This window comes from Ictidomys tridecemlineatus, unplaced genomic scaffold, assembly GCF_052094955.1.
Source record: "Ictidomys tridecemlineatus isolate mIctTri1 unplaced genomic scaffold, mIctTri1.hap1 Scaffold_147, whole genome shotgun sequence".
Classification (NCBI taxonomy): Eukaryota; Metazoa; Chordata; class Mammalia; order Rodentia; family Sciuridae; genus Ictidomys; species Ictidomys tridecemlineatus.
This window is the reverse complement of record NW_027521300.1, coordinates 397,812-419,971: the sequence shown is the minus strand read 5'-3', so window position 1 is coordinate 419,971 and position 22,160 is coordinate 397,812. Positions and strand designations below refer to the sequence as shown.

The following is a 22,160-nucleotide window of genomic DNA, read 5'->3' as shown; positions in this document are numbered from 1 at the left end:
ATGCGAACCTTACCTTGCAGATGCAGCCCATGCCTACTGGACACCAAGCCTGCTACTGAGCTCCATGGAGACAGAGGTGCCTTGGTCTGGAGGTGTGGAGGGCCCCAGGCCAGCAAGGACCTGAAGGTGCTGTAGAGGAGCCTAAGGCCCCGCCCATACTGGCCACACCCCTGCAGACCAGTTTCCTGCTGGCCCTGAAGCAGGTTTCCCTCTTCTGGAGTGAGTGTCAGTAGTTCAGTTCATAAGTGCCTGTGTCGCCCAGTTCTCCACAGGTGGGCTCCACAGTCCTGAACTCCCTGTGCACATCGTGGTCTCCACCCACGTGTCAGGGCCCTGGGAGACTAGGTGACACACCCCTAGGGGGGCATCTGCACCTGGCTGTGTTTGGTTAGAGTCTCTCCAACTCTCTTCCCCCTCCCCTTTCCTTGCTTTCCTTCCTCCCCATCTCCCTCCTCACCCCACACAGGGACAAGCCACTCTCACCAGCCAGTCAGTTCCCACATTCTCAGTTCCTCCCAGATAATGCAGGGATGTGCCAACCTCCCCTGGCCCTGACATTATGCAGGCCACACCTTGCTAAGATCCCCTATGGATCCTCATGACCTTTGGGGTCTGAGCCTAAGTTCCTGAGACCTCTCCTTCTTAGTTCTGACTCAGGGAGAACCCTGAAGTTGGATGTGGGGGTTCCACCTACCCTGTGACACCCCTGTTCTTTTTCCCTAACCCTCATCCAGTTGACTTACCAGCAGAGATGTCTTTAAATTTCCATTGTGGAGACAGTCAACACATCATCGGAACAGAAGCAAGAGGCCCTGAGACATTAAGGAGCACACATGGAAGCTCAGATTTTGTAAGGATAGTTTGGGGAAATGGTATGACCAGTGGCAGCTACAATCCTAGAAATACCAAAAGCAAAACAAAACAAAAAATAAATTAAATGAATAATTCCGGTTTCAGAGTCTGATTTCCATATTTCCCACATTACAATAGACAAAACTCCAGTTTTTACCAAACACACCATGATCACTGGCATAGAGCGATTATGAGAAAAGCCTGTTCTTAAAGGAAGAAAGTGAGCTGTGACAATAATGTCCAGGGAAGTGTATTTCCCCCCCTCACCATGCTCCGTCTCTCCTGTCCCAGGACTTTGTGCTGAGTACTAAGGAGTAGCTCCAGGAAACTGAGGGGCTCACACACTCTCTGTGTTGGTTAGAGAGCAGAAAGTCACTGTGTTGAGGAAGTAATTCTGAAATACTGTCCAGGGCTCTGTGCACCCACCTCTCAGGGCTGGGTTTTGAGGAAATTATGAAGGGATTTTGCAGATACAATTTCCATTCATTGTCAGTTAATCACAGGGAAAAATCCAGAGTGAACCTAAGTTGACCAGGTGAGCCTGATAATTTCTTGTTCTAATTATGAAAGGAGAATTTCAGGCAGAGTTTTGAACCCTAAGAAGGTCTCTAGCTGGCATTAAAGAAGCAACCTTGAGTGGGTTGTGAGATGCAGTGGTGCACTGCAAAACCAGCAAGCCTGAGGCCCTGACTGCCCTCTCCTGAAATGGTAGAAAAAATTATACAGAGTACCTCATAGAATAGAAAGGGACAGGGATATATAGGAGGGAACAGAAGCCAGAGTATGAAAACTGGGGTCCCCAGCCCCCACGGAATGGAACCCTTCTAACAGTCTGTGGGATATGTGAGGACCAGCAGCCTCTCCTGAGATCACAGCCCCAGATAACACCAACTGGAGGGCCCATGAGAAGTTTTCAGAGGACCCAGCCTGGTCGGACCTGGAATCCTGACTTATAAATCAGTGACTTGATTTTTTTCAACAACTGTTGTGTCCCAGTTTAAACACACAATCATAAAAATGTGTAGATACATTCTCTTCTTCTCCCTCCTTCAATACTGGATGCATCAAACCTCCAAACAATGGCTGAACTATGTACACGCAACGGACAGAAAACTGACTGCAAAGGAAATGATGTGGAATAAGCAGAATCCTCATTTTTTTGGAATGCATTTCAATGTGAGGCTGGGAACTGCAGAATGACATGGACAGAGGAACCCCCAATCAGTCCTTCCTTTATGGTAACATCTTATTTTCTCAATCTCAACACAAAATTATTATGGAATTTCCACACTTACTCATTGTTGTTGGCTCTTTCTGAAGTGTTCCACCAGACTTCATAAAGGATTAATTTAGAATAAGAGTTTGGAAAGTAAGGATGAGGAAATAGGTAAATTCTGGAAGTATAGAAGAGAAGGCATTTGAGAGTTGGAAACTACTAATGTTGATCTACAGGACATAGGAAATTTAAACAATCTTAGTGTATCTTTATCAATCACTAGCAAACCACAGTGCAATGCAGTAAACTATAGGTATATTCAACAAGAGAGTAACATTTCATGTGAAACTATTTTTATTTCTTATGTATATATTTGTTTATTTAGCTGCTAGAATTGAACCAGGAAAGCTTTACCACTGAGCCACATCCCGAGTCCTTTCAGTTTTTATTTTGAGAGAGAGTCTTGCTAAGATCTGAGGGTCTTGCTAAGTTCCCAGGGCAGGCCTCCAAATTGCAACCCTCCTGCCTCAGCCTCCTGAGTTCCTGAGATTAAAGTGTGTACTACCAGGTCCAGTTAATGTGCAATTATTTCTATATTTAAGAAGCCAAGGTGGAGGATGAAGCAATATAGTGACAATTGTACAAAGTATTGTGTTCACTTTACAAATGTGCATGTATCAAAATATTTAGGTATAAAGAAATGTTATGTGATCAGTTTCAAAATATCCCAGAGATGATTAGAATAGATGTAATTTGGTCCCACTGATAGCATTAGGAGTGTTATCATGTGGCCTTGAAAGGTGACCCCATCAAACTGCCCCAAAGGAACTTTATGTACATAAGATGATATTTTCTCCTTTTATTGGTCTAGGTTTTTAGTGAACAAATTCCTCTGAAGGCTTTTAATTTTCCTGAATTTAATTTGTCATAGTAAAAATATAAATTAGATAATTTATAGAAATTATAAATTTAAAGAAATTATAGAAAAAATGATGATATAAACTAGGTTATTAAAATGTGATGATCAATTCTCTTATGTTTTCTTTTTTAATATTTATGGGAAAGAAAGATTCACCTATTAGATATCCCTGAAAAACCTCAAATTAGTTTCTAATGGATAGAAGCAAATTTCATTTATTTCCCAAGTGCACATTTTAGAGGTTATATTATAGAGATATGACATAAATACTTAGCAATAGAGTACAAATAAGAGATAAAATATCAGATTTTAAAATTTACAATAGTATTTCAGAAAATAAATAAGAGTCGAAAGTTACAGTGTTATGGAAATTAACAAGTTGATCCAAATATGGAATACCACACCTAGTTGTGCCAAAGGCATTTGAATTTATAAACTGACTGAAGTGTGAAATAAAGTAAATTGAAAGTAAATAAAGAGAAGGGAGCTTACATACCATCTCTATCTTTGTTTGTTTTTCCTGTTAATTGATGGAATAATTGTGTATATCTGCAGAGTACCACCTGATATTTCCACACCTCTGTTCATTGAGTAAATCTACTTCCTCAGTGATACCATGTAATTGTGTGAGAACATCCAAAGTCCCTATTCTATCTATTTTGAAGTATACAAATCATTACTGGTATGGAGATGTGGGTGGAAACATAGGGCATCTGTTTAGGTGAAATTATCTGTGCAAAAATGGCAAGAAACTCTGTCATATTAAATCAGAGGCTCAGCCCTGTACCAGCACTGCCCGGGGAATGGTTCCATGAAGGGCCAGGATGTGAGCCCACACATTGGTCTCTGTAATCCTTGCCAATAGCAAGTCAAAATGGAATTTGCCACATTGGGGTGAAACTGTTCTTGCACAGAGAGGTTGGCATTGCACTTTCTAGTTCCTATTGTAAACAGCAAACAGTATGCAAAATAAAAATTGAATGGGCAAAGCCTCAAATATTCCTAATCCACACATGAGAGATACTAAACACTATAGAATCCCAAGGTTTGTTTGGGTATCTTCGAGAATGGCTGCACAGGCACACACATGCACGTGTGTGCATACCAACACACACGTTTAAACTGAACTGTTTCCACTTCATTAACAGATATGTTGTTGATCACCAAGTGACCTCACAACTATATAAGATTTAACTTCTACACATGAAGGTTTTACATCCTTGTCAACATTTGTTACATTTTTATTTCTTTGGTGATATTCATTTTATGTCTTTTCTGGTTATCATTGTCATTTCTTGATAACTAATGATATCAATCACTTTTTTCAGGTGTTTGTTGGGCATTTGTATTTCTTTTTGGGGAAATGTGTTCATTTGCCCATGTTTTTGTGAAGTAACTATATGGACTTTTCATTTTTTGAGGTAGGGCCACTCTATGTTGCTTAGGGCCTCACCATATTGCAGAGGCTGGCTTTCATCTTGGAATTTTTCTTCCTGGGGCTCTGGAGTCTGGAATTTTAGGATTCCCTTGGGTGCCTAGCCAGAGGTGGAATTGTTAAGGAAATGAGTTCCTCTGTTTCTGCCTCAATGTCCTGATCCTCAATGGGTTTGTTATTCATTGAATAGCTACCAGTGAGCTTTCATGTTATTTTATTTTTGATGCTTTGGTTGTCAGGGTGATTGGAGGTTGTGATAGTTTGGACAACACGAGTGTCCTAGCCACTGGGTAGGGTGTGACCTGACACTGAAAGACTAGATTTGTTAAATTACATCCAGAGGTACAATTACAGCTGAAGAAGGATCTGATACCCAAGGCTTCATCTTTGTGGTGCTCTCCTTTCTGATGAGGTTCCCTGTGGCTCTGTCACCATCATTGTCCTCACCCTGCTCTCTTGTTCATGACTATGGCTTGGAAATGAGGTCTCCCTCAAAGTGTCATATTAGAAATCTAGAAATGTTCCAAAATTTTGGAGGTGAGATGATAACATTAGGAGAGATGGATGTGACCTGATCAGTGAATTGATTGGCCAATAATTTGAATGGGCTACTGGATGGAAACTGTTGGAAGTTGGGCCAGAGCTTGAGGAAGTAGTCCCCTAATGGCCTTGGGGAATAAGCACCTCATCCCTGGCTCCTCACTCTCTCTGCTCCTGGTTGCCATTAGAGAGTATCTTTTCTCTCTCATGCCCTTGTGCCAGGATGTTCTGCCTCACCTCAGGCCTAAAGCATTGCAGTCAGGTGGCCATGGACTGAAACTGTAAAACTGAGTCCAAAACAAAATACTTGTTCTATAAGTTGTTCTTGTCACACATATTTTGTTCCCAGCCACAAAAACTGGCAATGAGGGGGGTAGTTTGCTCATACAATTACTAACACTGTGATCTAATCAAAGGGAAATTACCTGAGAGAACCTGAAAAGCTGAGTGGTGTAACAGAAATCTATTACTTGTAATAGGAGGTTTGCAGACAGAATCAAACTCTGAACAGGTCTCCTTCAGGCACAGAAGAAGCAACTGTGGGCCTAGGTACAGTGCAGTGGTATAGTGCTTGTCTAGCCAGCCCAAAGAATCAAACACTGCAACAAACACAAACACACCCCAAGTCTGCAAATTTCCACAGAATATAAGGAGACATATAAAAGGAAACAAAAATCAGGGTGTCAAAATTCAGGTCCACAGCCCCACAGCCCCAAGGAACTGCACCCTCCCCAAAGACTGAGAGAGAGGGGATCAACAGGCCCCAAGGAGATCATGATGCAGCCAGCACCTGCATAAGGTCCTGTGACAGGCTTCCAGAGGATCCAACCTGCTCTGACTTGGACTTCTGACCTGTTAATCTGTGACTTAATGGATTTTATTGGTGTTGCCACCAAGTTTCTGGCCTATTTCAAAAATTCCAGCACAAATTAAAATTTATTTTCTTGTTCAAAGAACATGGGGAAAATATCATTAAAGGCAACAATTTTCCAACCACACTCTTTGTGTCATTATGTCTCTCAGATTAAAACTGTTTCATTCTACTTGTAATCATTGTTGATCTGAGTAACAAGAATACAACTGTAGGGCTGGGGATGTGGCTCAAGTGGTAGTGCGCTCACCTAGCGGGCGTGCGGCCCGGGTTCGATCCTCAGCACCACATACAAACGAAGATGTTGTGTCCGCCCGAGAACTAAGAAAAAATAAATAAATGTTAAAATTCTCTCTCTCTCTTTCCCCCTCTCTCTCTCACTCTCTCTTAAAAAAAATAAAACTGTAAATTACTAATGTAAATTTAATCATTCATTCCCCCCTCTTTGGAATACCAGATTAAATGGAGAGATTCAAGCACATAATAATTGAAAGTAAAATCCTTGAAAATACTTTTTGTTGTTTATGGGATTGTTCTCAAAAGTCCCACCAGTGGATACAAGGGAACCAATGTGAATGAAGCTCAAGAAGTTCCTGAGGAATACAAGGGGGTGGGGTTAGGTCTGAAAGTACACAGGATTGAGGAAATCCTGTCTAGGACCTGGATAGTGTCAATATGACTTTCCTGTCAAACACTCTGGTATATTAAAAGCTGAGAATTGAGAACGTAGACTACTACAATCTTTTCTTGACAGGGGTTATAATATTCATGCAATTTAAGAAGGATCACTTACTAGGGCTTTTGAAAACAAATTTTATTCATATGGCTTATTTTCCAGGAACTTGTGTTTGTCAACAGAGGATTAAAATTACTTAAAATTTTTTCAAACAGATTAATGGTGATTCATCAATTTTGGGGTGCTCAGATTTAGATTTCACATATAGAGTTGAAGTTTGCTTCACATTTTTAAAAATAGCTTTATTGAGGTAAAGCTGAAGAACAATCAAATGCACATATTGGATAAATGCAATTTTATCAATTTTGACATGTATGTAATAAGTACAATCTTATCATTCAAATTTTAAGCATTTCCATTACACTTCTAAATAATTTAAACCAGGAAGACTGTGTTTCCTGCATAGTTTATTATATTAGAAATCAATCCACTTGAGATCTATAGAACCCATCACCCATGTCAAGTCCTTCAACATAAAATGGCAAGGAAAAAGGCAAAAGAGAAGTAAATAAAAAGTGCTTTGAACTAAATGAGCTGAGAGATCTTTCAATGTCAGAATCTGTGGGATAAAAGAGTACACAGATAAACATTTATAACTTAAAATACTTTCATCAGTAATAAATAGGTCAGCAATCAGTTTATTTTGAAATTAGGTGAGTAGGAAAGAAAAAATAAGAGTAGGAGCAGAAATATATGAAATAGAAGTCAAAAATTTTTAGTTATTATATCTTGCAATACCAAGTTAGAATATATGCTACAGGAACTCAAATTTGTCTCCATCATGGGTTCCTACATGCAGAACATTGGCAAGATCTCAAACAGCTGGCATTCCCACAATTGATTTCATGTGCATTTTCTCATGCAATAAGATTGACTGAAGCCTTTCCCACATAGATGCCACACATGAGGTTTCTCTTTATTGAGCTGGCTCGTGTTTTCTAAGGTTAAGATATTAATAGAGGCCTTTCCACACAGGCTACATTCCAGTGACCACTCTCCAAGGTTACTCTTCTTTGATTTTTTTAATGGTACGGTGATGGTCAAGGACTATGCCACACAGGTGGCATGCATGTTATTTTGCTCCAGTGTATGTTCTCTCATGAACTCTTAGGCCAGCTGATCAGCTAAAATCTTTCCAACACACAGGGCATTTGTATGGTTTCTCTCCAGTATGTATTTTATCATGCCATCTCAGAAGAGAGTATGTACTGAAAGCTTTTCCACACAGGTGACATTTGAATGTTTTTCTTCAATATGTGTTTTCTCAGGGTATCTAAGGCCAGATGATAGACTGAAGACTTTCCCACACACATCACATTCATATGGTTTTTCACCAGTGTGAATTTTCTGGTGTGGTTTAAGGTAACACAATTGACTGTAGGATTTCCCACACATGTGGCACTGGTAGGGTTTCTCTCCAGTGTGTGTTCTTTGATGCAGTCTCAGGTGGCTTGCTGGATTGAAGGATTTCCTACACACAGGGCATTCATATGGTTTCTCACCAGTGTGGATACTCTGGTGTGTTTTAAGGAAGCATAAAAGACCAAAGGGTTTCCCACAAATTTGTCATTGATATGGTTTCTCTCCAGTGTTGATTCTTTCATGTATTTTAAGGTGGCATGACTGACCAAAGGATTTCTCACAAAATTGACATTGATATCATTTTTCTCCAGTGTGGATTCTATAATGTATTCTAAGGTAGCATGACAGACTAAAGGATTTTCCACACAATTGACATTGGTATGGTCTCTCTCCTTTGTGGATTATCTGATGATGTCTAAGATGAACTGATTTGCTGAAGGCTTTCCCACACACATGGCATTCATATGGTTTCTCTCCTGTGTGAGTTTTCTCATGCATTTAAATGTTGTATAATTTACAAAAGGCTTTCCCACACACATGGCATTCATTTTCTTCTCGCCAGTTTTGGTTCTCTCATGTTGTCTAAGCTCAGAACAGTTCCTAAGGACTTTCTCACAAAAATTACATTCACGCATCATTTCTCCTGTTTTAGTTTCATTGATTCTCTTGAGATCAGAGGTTTGATTTAAGTGTTTGCTACATAGATGACATTCATATTGTATCCCTCCAGGGTCCTTCTTATTGCATTTTCTGGGTCGTAAAAAATCCCTATGTTGTTTCAAACATTCCTGCCCTTCACATGAGATATAATCATTTTATTGTTGTTGTTTTCACCCGGATGCAAATTGTCAGCAAGGGATCATCCTCAGTGTTTCTTGACCCACTGGTTCTTTGCTGGGTGAGTAAACAGGAAAAATGCAGAACAATCCAAGATCACAAGTGTAAAATATTCTAAGTGCATGCAAACTGAAATGCTCATAATCCAATTACATCTACATATCAACTTATATTGATCTTCAAATCACAATGTAAAATTACACAGACAAATCATATTGTAATAGCCCTCAGTAAAACTGCATTTGGGGCTGGGGTTGTGGCTCAGTAGTAGAGCACTCACCTAGCATGGGTTCAATCCTCAGCACCACATTTTTAAAATGAAATAAAGGTATTTAAAAGACTATCTTTTAAAAATTAAAAACACTATATTTGTTTAACAAGTTAAAAATGATTAATTAATGATATATCCGCTCATCTTAGACTACTATTAGCTGATGTGAATATTGTTTTATATATGCTTTCCAATGGGCCCTGTAGCATATTTTAACCAATAACTTGTTTCAATTTTTCTAATAAATATGGCATCACTTCAAAAGACTAACTATCCATTCTACCTTCTTCATTCTTCTGACTGAAACTAAAAAGATAGATGCCCTTCAGTAGATGAATGGGTAGGGAAACCTTGGTATATACACACAGTGGAACATTACTCAGCATTAAAAGAGAGTTAAATCATGGCAACCGCAGGTAAATGGATGGAGCTGAAGAATATAATGCTAAGTGAAGCAAGGCAATCCCCAAAACCCAAAAGCCAAACACAGAATGGTGATGGGCAGGGTGGAGCATGGGAGGAATGGAGGAAATTTAGAAAGAGCATAGGAGAGGGAGGGGAAGGGAGAGGAAGAAAGGAATGATGGTGGAATGAGTTAGACATTATTATCCTAAGTACATGTATAAGACACGAATGGTGTGAAAATATTCTGGGTACAATCAATGTTTTAAAAAATCATGTTCTATATGTATAATATAAAATGAATTGTATTCTGCCATCGTGTATAACAAATCAGAATAAATTTAAAAAATAAAGCGTAATAAAAGGTTTATGACAAAAAAGATATTGTGTCCATGTGTAACTAAATATATTTTTAATTTTTAAATCAATCAATTTTTTAATTAGGTTAATATGACAGCAGTATGCATTTTGATTCATTGTACACAATTGCAGTACAACTTTTCAATTCTCTTGTTGTAGGCGATGTAACGTCACACCATATGTGCAGCCATACATGTACCTAGGGTAATGATGTCCATCTCATTCCACTATCTTTAAAAACAAAATTTGTCACGCCATCTAAAAAAGCTAGCAAGAACTTCAAAACACGAATCATCCTGATAGCAAAAACTCAATCCAAGTAAAATTTCAGTATTGTGTGGTGGTTTGGGGTATTTGTCTTTTCAGCCAGTAAGCCAAGAACCAAACAATTTACTTCTCTACAAAATGTACTGTACCTTGTAATGAGGTGATGGAATACAACTTTAGCGACATTGTGTGTGTGCACATATGATTAAGCTAATTGCCATAAGTATGCCGCAGGAACAGAAAATTCCGTAAGAACTGTAAAGGGTTCTCCAAGAAATGTGGCTGTAAACTCCATCTCTGGGGGCCCCACTAACCCATAACATTACAATTCCCCGCTCACGTATATGATCCACAGGCTTTTCCTGCGACCAATCTGTGAAAAGTAGGAAAAGGCAACTTACATCGGGTAGCAGACGCACGTCCTTCTGCTGTTGTTACTGTGAGGCAACAACAAATTCCCCTTTGGCAAACCCAAGACGTCAAAGTGCGGTACAAAAGGTTCCGTGGAGACGCGAACCCGCTGGTTTGCACAAATACACAGCTTTCTGCTGCCTACGGAATTCAAAGGCCACGCTGACGCCGGCCCTCGCTGTGCTGGCGGTCACCAGGTCCCCGCGGGAGTCCCCACTCGAGGCCAGAGCGCGGAGTCCTGCGGTTCCCAGGGGAAGCGCGCTCCGCAGGGCCGGCTCCGAGGACCTGCCGGCGGCCGGGAGGGTCCCACGCCTTCCCCGCGGCCGGGCAGAGCCTTGAAGGCGACCCTTCAGCGCTGCCCTCGGGCTGGGGCCAGACCCGGGGCGTCCCTGGCACTTCAAACGCCGCCAGGAGGTCCACTGCCGCGCAGGGTGGCAGGCTGGCCCCGAGACCCCGGCCCTCGCCCCCTGGAGAGCCCCGTGGGCCGTGGGCGCTCGCCGGCCGCTTACCTCGGAGGACTTGAGCCGAGGCTGGGCGTGGGCGACAGCAGGAGGAGCAGGGACGCCACGAGGACGGTGGGGACGGCCTTCACCTCGCCGGGCTTCCCGGTCTCGTTGGAAGGTGGAGCGGCGTCCGGGAGTGGCTCGCCCGCGGCTGGGCGGCGAGGCTGTGCGCGGGTTCGCGGGCGGGCGCGCTCCCGGAGCGTGGGCAGGTGCCAAGCCGGGGCTCTTCTTATTGGACGCGAGGGCCGCCCCGCCCTGGAGCAGCCCTTATTTACATAAAGTTAATTTACATAAAGCTGGCGCCAGCCAAGCAGTGCGCCCCGGCCTGGTCTGCAGGGGGCGCTCCACGCACACAACACGCCGTCCTTGACCCACAGACTGCGGACTTGGCGCGGCTCCATCTGGTGACCATCTCTCTCCGGCTCCATCTGGTGACCATCTCTCTCCCGCGCCTGCAGCGTCCTAGGGAACACTACCATGACCCGAGTATATTATTATGAGCATATTATTATGCATACATAAGATTCATATTTATCTTTACTATGATTTTTTCCTCATGTCCATTAAGATCTGAATAGTTGGTAAAGGATTGATTGTCCTGTTTGCTGACATAACATTTCTTTGCATTTTGACTTAATCAATGTCGAATCAATGCAATGTAGTGAGTTAGACCTGCCTCCAAATCACTGTTTTCAAATACATCTTTCTGGCTATGAGGTTTCTGCTTTGGAAAGAGATTGAAAGTTGGTAATCATGTTTCTACATAAAACCATGTTAATTTCTCTATATATGATCCTAGACAAACTTATAATAGTCAAAAAAAATCCATTTTTACTTCTATTCACATAGCCCATTATTGCCATGTAGGACAAATATTGTCCATTTGGTAGCATCCTCCTGTGGGATCCACTTATTAATTTTGAGGATTTCAATATATTTCAAAGACCAGATACATGGATAATGCTTATTAAATTTCCCCTTTCTTAAAGATTTCAACTTCTGTTTTTTAACTTATGTTAATTTCACACTTAATTCAAACAAGTTAGAATTTTTGGCTCAGAAAATTCTTCATCTTAACTATATTACTATCAGGCAATTGAGCTGCATTAGTCATTTATTCCACTCCCAGGTCTTTAATTCCATTACCAATGTTCACATCCATGAAACTGACATGGTGGGTGTGTCGTTCCTAATTATTTCCTTAAATTAAATGGCTGTTTTTGCATGTAATTTTCCAGCCTATCTTCCTGGAGAACCAAACAAATCATTATCATGATATTGAGAGAATGAAAATGTTGAAAAAATCCATGGGCATAATAATGTATTTCAAACCTGACACCTAAATGGAATATATGAGTCAGATGAAAAAAAAACTGAAGGTAATAGAAACACATTATAAAATTTTCAAGATTGGAAAACAGAAAGAATATAAAATGGAGATGACAACCTGAGCAGATATGATTCAGGAATATGATCAAAGACAATGAGAACTATAGCCTCTACAGAAATATGACCCAGTACATGCATTACTATCCCGTTCCCCTAAAGCCAGAACCAATGCATGAAAAACACATAATTTATGATTGGCATATGACAAGAATCATGACAACACATGAGGAATATTTTTCCATTGTCCTCTCCTACATTTAGACCATATCATTCATTTAACGACACCTTCATTTGACGTTTCTAAGAACAGACCCACTGGCTAGGCACACAGCTGTACCGAAACATAAGTCTCTGTTGTGCAATGGACTCTGTATGTGGGGAGCTCCCCTGTGTGTTACCATTCATAGAATTTCTCTTCATTCTACATCTGATTTGTAGAATTCACACCCTACCCAGGGATATAGAAAACAATGAAATTTTGAGTTTGTACTAATAATTGTACATTATCAATAAGTCCATGATGTATGGAGGAAAAATAAGGAAAACATTGGAAGTCAGCCAAGAAAACATGTTTAATGTGTTTAAATAAATTTTTAATTGAAATAGTCTCTCATGTCTTTTCAGATAATCATGGAGTGAAATTAGAAATCAACAGAAAGAAACAAACTACAGAAACTACACAAATACATAGTCATTAAACAAGATACTCCTGAATGATCTGGTCCATCAAAGAAAAGTTCAAAAATTCCTATAATCAACCAGAATATTAACACAGCATACAAAGTCGGTGGGATACAGCAAAGGCGATTCTAAGAGGAATCTTTATAGCTATGATCACCAACATTAAAAGAAAGACCCAAGAAACCAACCAAAGCATGCATTTCAAGGTCTCAGAAAAGCAATAGTAAGCATTTTTATGAATCAAGAGAAGGAAACAAATATTGAAAATCAAAATAGAAATTAATAAAAAAGAAAAAACAATAAAAATGATCACTGAAACAGACTTGAATAACAAAACTGATAAACCACTAACCACACTAATAAAAGGAAAAAGAATGAGGACTCAAATTTATAACATTAGAAATCACAAAGGAGATAATACAACAGAAATCTCTGAAATCCAGAGGATGATTAGAGAATATTTTAAAAATTTATATTCCAACAAATTAGAAAATCTACAAAATAGGGAGCAATTTCTAGATATATGTTGCCTATCAAGTTGAAGCAAGAGGATGTAGAAAACCTAAAAAGAACAATAATGTGCAATGCGATCGAAGCAGTAATTGGAACCTTCCAACAAAAATCCAGATGGATTTACAGCTGAATAGAATCCCCATATCCCTCTCCAATCTCTCTCCTGATTCTATCACAGAATTCATAATTGTATAGAGCATAGCTGTATCTTCATTTAACTACAATTTATTTTTTGACACACTAGAATGTACTCTGGACCACAGTTTTATATGTTTTGACACCAAATCCAAAAATACAAAGGGAAGCAAAAAACATAAGGAACATTTTTGAATTTATAAATGGATGAAATATTTTAAAAACGGCTTTTATCCTCTATGCTTGATAAGAGAATAGTGAAAATAACAGCACGTTTGGTGTTCTCTTGAGGTTCATATTGAATTGTGATTAAAGATCATATTTAGTACACTGTAGAGAAATGCACTTCCTCCATTTTGAAAAGACTGATTTTTCTGCACTCTTCTTTGAATGTGTTCATGAGCATTTGTAGGTTCCTCCCAGCTATGGGTACACATCAAGATTATATCCTACTCTTGTGAAAAAAACACTTCAATATTTTCCCTGTTAAACAGTTCTCATTGGCTGAATTAGAAGGTTAGCCTTATTTTTTTCCAATAAACATTGGGGATTTGATGAAAATGCACACTGGCAATGAAATAATAGATTAATTTAGCAGAATTAGCAAACTCTATTGTCAAAATTTAGCATTTTCTGAACCAAAACTCTTGAGTTATCTAAGATAACTGAGAAATTGGCATGAGTTCAAAACCAGGAGTTGAGATTGCTTTAAAAAATGGACAATCACGTAAACTTTGCCCATATGTGTAGCCTTGGAAACATTAAAATCCTCAAAATTAATCTGTGGGCCAAATAATTAGAATGTTACCAACTGTTACGTATTTGGTCTACCTGGACATCATATGCTGTGTGCCCAGAAGTAAAACCAGAAAGATTGTTGTTTTCAGACTGTGACTTCTTAGTCTCAGAGTCTTAGAGAAATTAAAATATGACTTTGTATGGGTACATTACTACCAAATCACTATTTCCTACCAAAGCAGAAATCTCATCTGCAGGAAAATTCATTTAAAAGGAATGATATTGAGGAAGGGATAATTTACAACTGTACAATGATTCAACATTTGTTAACTCATAAATGAAATCAAAACTATCTCAACAGTGTGGACCATCACCTAGTGTCAACTTATATCAGCCCTCTGTATACACGTGCATATCAACTCAGGTTTTCCTAGAATTGACTTCATGTAAAACACCTTACATGCTGATTCACTAAGTGCCAATGTTAGGGTCAGTTTACTTCCCCATAATTCAGAGTCAACGTCTGTGTGTCTGTTTCCAGCACTTTGGCGTCCCAGCAATGGACTCCACAGATGGGAGGTTCCTCTTCACTAGGTGCAGCCTGCTCCCTGTGTCTTTGCCTCCTCAGGCCAAGAGGGCTCTCTTAGTCACCTGTGTGTGACGAGCATGAGACTTCTCTTCCATGGAGTGTTTCACTCCCTGTCACTGACCTCAGGGGAGGAGCAGACCTGAAGGTCTTCAGAGAAGACACTCTCGGGCACATGGGAGCCCTGTCCCTCAGCCTTCTACAGGATGGGAGGGCTCTTAGCAGGACGGATTGTCTTCTCAGGAGCCTGGAAGGAGAGAGCTGTGATGAACTGGGAGATCCACCTGTCATTTCCCAGTCTCCTGAAGACCACTCTGAGGGGCTGTTTTGAAGCACAGGTGGATGGTGGGTTATGGGACTTGGTGCAGGCCTCCACAGAATTCAGGACATGTGTTTTGCTTGGAGGGTACAGGCCAATGCTGGGCATCTGGGCTGGTATTTTCCTGATAACTTGGAGTGAGAATTTTGGTCTAAGTTCACTTGTACCTGACAGAGGCAGTAGAGGCTGGAAAGATCCCAACCCAGGATTCTGGGTGCTCCTCTGGGACGTCTGGGTGTGGCTGAGTCTAGGTTTCTTTGGGGCATTCTGGCAAGACTCAGTGGGGACCTGGACATGTTTCTTATCCGGGGCCCTTAAGGCTGACTTTTGGGTCCTGGTCCTCTCTGTATGCTACAAGCTTCAGGCAGCTTGGACACATCAGGACACCTGTCTGGTGCTTGAGGGTTGAGTACCTGGCCCATGCCATTCCTTTTGGAGGCAGAATGAGACCTTTAAAGGAGACACCCTTTGGCTTTTGGACTTCTGTTTTCACAAGGAAGGCAAGGTTCTGGCCAGAGTGCCTTTATGCTGGCTGGCAGGTACCAGTGACAACCACCTCCTGTTGTTTCCCAGGACAGGAGGTGAGTAGAGGACAAGTTCAGGCATTTGGATGGGCAGCATGGCTGTACAGATGGGTCTCCCGTGACTGATATTGACAGGTGGCTGACTCAAGAGGACAGGGCCTAGGACAGATCTCTTCTTGGTTATTGAATGGGCATTGGTCTACTTTGATTCTGTAGGAAAAGACAGATACATAAAATACTCAGTACTTCTTACATCAGGTGAAAATGAAAATCAATCAAATAAGATATGGAACATAGCATGTGAAAGTTAACTGTAAAATAAAAACTCATAGTCATTTTAAACTTGAGGAAGTGCTCCACCTCTGTGGTGATACAATATCAATACATTAGATTATCCACTTGATACACTTCATGCCAAATTAGAAAATAAAAACATTCTTAATATGTCATATGGTTAATGAGGATTTAAAAGGCTCTTTCCTGCATTTTTGTTTCAAGTGTAATTGATTGACATAATTTTAAGGGCACTCTGAAGACAAGTTGAGGATATATACCCACTGTAAATAAGAATCTCCTGTAGGGTTGGGGTTGTGGCTCAGTGGTAGAGTATTTGCCTAGCATGTGTGGGGCACTGGTTTCGATTCTCAGCACCACGTATAAATAAATAAATTAAAGATCCATTGACAGCTAAAAAATATTAAGAAAAAAAAGGTCTCCTGTAGTAGGACTTGCTCTTGTGGAGTGATTAGATTCAACCATGCCTACCTGCCAGGAGAGACATGCAAGTCCTCCTTCAAAGCATTGGAAATGCTACATCTGAAAAATACACAAACCACAATTGCATTGTCCAGAACAGATTGATGATACACATACTGAAGCCCTGTGACCTTTGCTAGTCTGTGCCTGCACTCATATAACACCCTATCCCTAACCCCAGGCAGCCCTTCTCAAGGTCCATCTAAGTAGTTTTATATGTTCTCCATTCCTTTTGTATCTGTGATGTGCCAAGCACCTACAGGTGCTGTGAACCCTCCCCATTACTAATTGACTTGAGAAAAATGAGCTCCTGGGTTTGGATTCCTGCTATGGAACTTTGGTCTATTTCTTTTTTTTTAATATTCATTTTTTATTTATAGTTGGGCATAATACCTTTATTTTTTTTATTTATTTTTATGTGGGTCTAAGGATGGAACCCAGGGCCTTGCATGGGCTAGGCGAGCACTCTACTGCTGAGCTACAACCCTAGACCTCTTGCCTATTCCTTTCAGGTTTTTCTGTAATTGCCTGGAGATAGAAGTGCAGTGGCGTGGAGAAGGAGAGACAGCTAGCTTGGGCTGCAGTGCTGGAGGGGGATTATCACCCTTTGCCACCCTCGACCAGGGCAGGCAGCTGAACTTAAGATTGCTCCTGTGAATTTTCAGGGACATCAAATAAAACACAGACACAATTTACCTTTACACAAGCTTCAGGATGGCTTCCCTGACTCTCAGCCTCATGCTCCCAAAAGGGAGAGCAACAGAAAGTCATGAGAGGCTGTCGAGAGAGAGGGGGAACACATTTGGAAGTGAGCATTTATTGTGGGACTCTTGTTCTTAGAAAGTTCTATCCAAAAAGGGAAGAAGGGGCAGGACTACAGGGGACAGGTGAGCGTAACTCAACACTAGGGGCACGCCCCACAAAGAAGACCCCTTACTATCAGAACTAGACCCCACCCAAGCCACAGCAAATGCAGAGTTTGGTCAGAATCTGAGGCATCAGGACTGGAAAGTGTGGTCATTCAATGTAGCTCCCCACATAGTCCCCCTTCTTTCTTTGAAAAAGAAGCTGATGAGTCATTATTTTGAGCCCCAAATTCTTGTTCTGAAGGTATGACATCCTACAATTACAATACAAGAGAAAATTAGTAGCAAAGAGAACAATTCAAGGATAGACCCCCAGAATGTTTTAAGAATGTTTGCAGGGTTAAAGCCATTCATTTCTCTAAGTATTTGATCAGCTAAAGAAGTAGAATATGAAAAATTAATCTTACTTTTTTGTATATCTTGAATATAATGATGTAACTCCAAAAGATCCAAGCTGTTATTATTATTTTGCCAAATACCAAACAAATGGTTTTTAACCCTCTCCCAATCCCATTAGGAAGCCTTGTATTTGGCATTAGAAACACACGCATACTTATAGTCACATGACACTTACTTAAGTCTTTCTTTGAATTTCAAAGCAGAAAGTTCATGACCAATATTTATGACAGTAGCTTCTAAGGAATTTAGCTTAGTCTCAATCCTTTCATCAATATTTATTTGATTATGAAGAGCTTTGGAAGTATTCTGAGCCAAATTATTAAGAAAATTTGCATGTTGAATATTTTGAGATATGGCCACTGAAGCTGTGGCTGTGGAAGCTACAAAGGAAACCAAGGCAACTACTCCCAATACTACAAGTCCAAGTGCCCGTTTAGGTCTTAGTAACTGGACATGTATTTGTTGTAAGACTTGACAACCAGCATAAGTGTACCATGGCCCTGAAATATTAGCTGGCAATAAGAAAAAAAACGGGGGGGGGGGCTTGTGAAGTATTAGCATTCATTTCCCTCTATTATATCTGGTGATGCAAATAGTTAAATTACATTTATTACATGATACAAGATATCTATCACCTTTTTTTAACTTTTATATTTTCAGTAATTAAAATGTAAGGAGATTGAACACAGGCCCACAATTCAGTCCACCTTCCAGTTTTTGCCTACAAAGTCCAGTAAAGTCTTGTCAGTAAAATGTAAGAATTCTGAGGGAGCAAATAAGCATCAGACATCTTTTTGAATGCCACCTCCACTGAAGGTCAAGACGTTACTAAAAATCTTCCAGGGGTCATGGCAGCACCCTTTTGCAATTGTTTTTTGTCAATTCTAGGAGACCAGTCCGAAAAGTAGCCACTATTTCTAGACACCTTATGCTGTACTGGGAAAGTATTTATACAATCCATCCACTTAGGAAAGGTGCCAATTTCTATTGCAAAACAGTTAGGACGATGAGGTGTTGGTGGATGTTCTGCTGAGATGACTCATTTGTAAACAAAAACTCCCAATTTAATACCTGATCTGATATAAGGCTTTGAGTCTCCAGGAACAGTACAATTAGCTGGTCTAGGTCCCCCAACTTCTGTCTTTTCCTCAAAGGACACTTTTAGACAGCATGTTTATTGAAGGACCAACACAAAGGTAATTGAGCACTACAACTAGAATAATTAACCCCAATCACATAGATAGGAGTAATATGGTGTCTGTAAATCCTCTCATCATGAATGGGTCATTAGTAAAATCTGGGATGGATTCTCCATCCACATTGTTGGGTGTACTAAAGGTGGATAAGGAAAATATGTCCAATAGCTTTCTCCCTGATTCCCCTTAACCTGACAGCTCAAAGAGATAGTACTGTGGCAAGCATCATCATTGGAGACTTGGTTTTTCCTTGCTGCTGAATCATTTGATCAGCCTGCAGCGTCAGATTCTTCAGTTCTTTCCATGAGGGTAGCTTCACGACTGGGTCTCTCTGGGTCATCTTCTTTCCCCTCTTCTGTTGAGAGTTCCTCTTGGTGGTGGGAGTGAGGACTGGCTTCTCTGGGTCAATCCTCAGTCATTTGAATCTTGGTTCTAGGTCCTCCATGCCTGATAGTGCATTCAGGTAACCAAATAGGACAAAAAGCACATTCTGGGAAAATACAAGCATGGACTATGTTTCACATAATCACTGGATCTTATCCTTTCCAATGACCAGTCTGTAAGTCCTTTCACCAAACTCAGCCTAAAGGGCCTGTTGCTATGGAAGACATGTGTTGCTCAGCTGCAGTGTGACCTTCTGAGTCACAATTTAGAAAATTTAAAACAAATAGAGCATGATTGAGGTTATTTTGGGAAGTGATAGTACTATCTCCCCCTTTTAGCTTTTATAGATGTAGCTAAACAGATAAATGAGTTCGTTCTATAATGCCTTGACCTTGAGGGTTGTAAGGAATACCTGTTTTATGGTAAATCTAAAACTATTGGCAAAACTGTTGAAAAGAAGAGCTTACATAAACCAGTGCATTAAAATTTTAATCTGCAAAGGACATCCTAATACTGCAAAAGCAGCTAAACTATGAGAAATAACATTCTGAGTATTTTCTTTTGTATGGGCTGTGGCAAACATAAATCTAGAATAAGTATCTACAATTACATGTACATAAGATTGCTTACCAAATTGAGGAATGTGAGTTGCATTCATTTGCCATAATTGATTTGATTTTAATCCATGGGGATTTACCCTAGGTGGTAAAGATGGAGTGTGTATAACACACTGGGGACAGTGACATAAAATTTGACAAACTTGCTCTCTAATAATATTAAATTTCTTATACAAACTAGAAGCCTTTTGGTGATGCAAAGAATGTAAGCTTGTGTACATTTACAAAGACATTTGCTGACAAACAGCAACCAATTTATCAATCTTATCATTAACTAAAGTTAAAGGCCCTGTAAAATTAGTTTGGGCCCATATATGGCCTATAAAACATTGGTGTTTTCACATTTTCACCATCTTTTGTAGGGTATGAAACAAATTGAGTAATTCTTATGATGGTATACACTCAATAGTTGAAGTTTCAATATTTTTAGTAACTCTATCTGCATATAAGCTGTCGGAATAAATATTGATGGACTCGTTGCAAAATGATATAAAGAACAAATGAGATAATTGCCACACATAAAATGGATAAAGAATTGATACCCAGTATATTTGAAGAACTCATATATATCAGTAAAAGACAAATAACCCAGTAGAAAAATGGGTTAAGAATACAAAAGGGCTTTATAGAAAAGTAGACACATATGATCAACAAACATATGAAGAGATGTACAACCTGATTAACAATCAGGCAGATGCAAATCAAGGCTAGTTTTCATTACTTTTGAACTTCAGCCACATCCCCAGCCCCCATTATCCCCCACTATGTTTTAGACAACAACGTACTTTTCATAAATACGTCACTTAATATTTCCAAGCTCAGTCACTGGCTGGGCACCCATCTCTACTGAAACACAAAGGTCTCTGTTTCCTACCTGCACTCTGGCTTGGGAGAAATCCTGTCCCTTCTACCATCCACAGAATTTCTTCTTGCTCCAGATGCAAAGTCCCTTCTGACTTACAGAACATATACCCTATTTATGGGAAAGAAGGGAATTAGATTTTAGGGTTTATGCCAAGAAATGTGCATTATCATCAGGGCCATGAAGATGACTTAGCAGCAGTTCAGAGAACCAAGGCAGTGTGAGAAACCATTTAGCATAGAAAATATTGAAGTTCCCTCACTGCAGCAGAATAAAAGATAGAAAGCTCCCATACCAAGGAGGACTGAAGGCACCCATGCTCTCAATGACATTCAAAGAATGCTGAATCAGCAGCCTTTCAGGAACTCCATCTCTCCACTAGATATTACTTTCAAATGGAATCCAAATAAGCACACAAAAATATTCAGAATTTTCTAGTTTTGGTATTCAATCCTCAAGCACAATGACCATATAAGAATAATTATTTATAAATATTATGTCTATTTATGGTTTTCAAATAATTTATTCAGGAGATTTAGTTGCAATAAATACATACCATTATGGTGCTGACCACATTGTAGTGTCATGTAAAATGTTGTGTAATGCAAATTTTTAAAAAAGCATCTCTCTTGTATGTAATTAAAATGTCTATGATAGAATCAGAACAGACTGGAATTGAATAGAGAGAGTCTATCCTGGATACTGTTGATTGAAGATATATATATATATACCCTCACATCTTTCATACATAACATTGATGGACTCACCAACTAATACTAGATGATTAACAATTTCCAGCATCACTGACCAGTGTAGTATTTTCTGAGATGGGTCCAGCATGGCCCACCCTTCTTGGGTGAAAATTATACTTACATCTTCAATGGTCATCAATTCCTAGAAGAGTATAGTCAAGCTTGTTTAGAAAGTCCAATGAGATCAAGTTCACAAAAGAAGGGTTGAGAGGACAGAATGAGGCAGGGGGGAATCTAGGTGTGCAGGGAGATCAAACTGTTAAAGCACCAATCTATTTATTCCCAATACCCAAAATTCTTACTTTCAGAAACCCAGAACATCAATACATTGAATTCATAGATTTTATAGTACAGGAATATGGAATGATATGTGCAAAACTTTTAAGGACTTGGAATAATAATTTTCAAACAGGTTATTATAAAATTTTTTACATTTTAACTAAAATTAAATCCCCAATTGT

At 39.8% G+C, this 22,160-nt stretch overlaps 1 long non-coding RNA gene across 2 annotated transcripts in view; it reads right to left on the bottom strand.

Moving 5' to 3' along the window:
- The window catches only part of LOC144372696 (uncharacterized), a 39,234-nt gene that overhangs the window by 5,172 nt on the left and 11,902 nt on the right, over positions 1-22,160 (bottom strand). Inside the window, exons 3-7 of one of the 2 annotated variants that reach the window (XR_013432619.1) lie at positions 20,960-21,058; positions 10,989-16,077; positions 10,470-10,620; positions 6,084-6,154; positions 744-896 (exon numbers count right to left, since the gene is read on the bottom strand). This is a non-coding gene — a long non-coding RNA (uncharacterized LOC144372696). The remainder of the gene's footprint in view (positions 1-743; positions 897-6,083; positions 6,155-10,469; positions 10,621-10,988; positions 16,078-20,959; positions 21,059-22,160) is intronic. The other variant, XR_013432618.1, reaches the window with a different exon arrangement.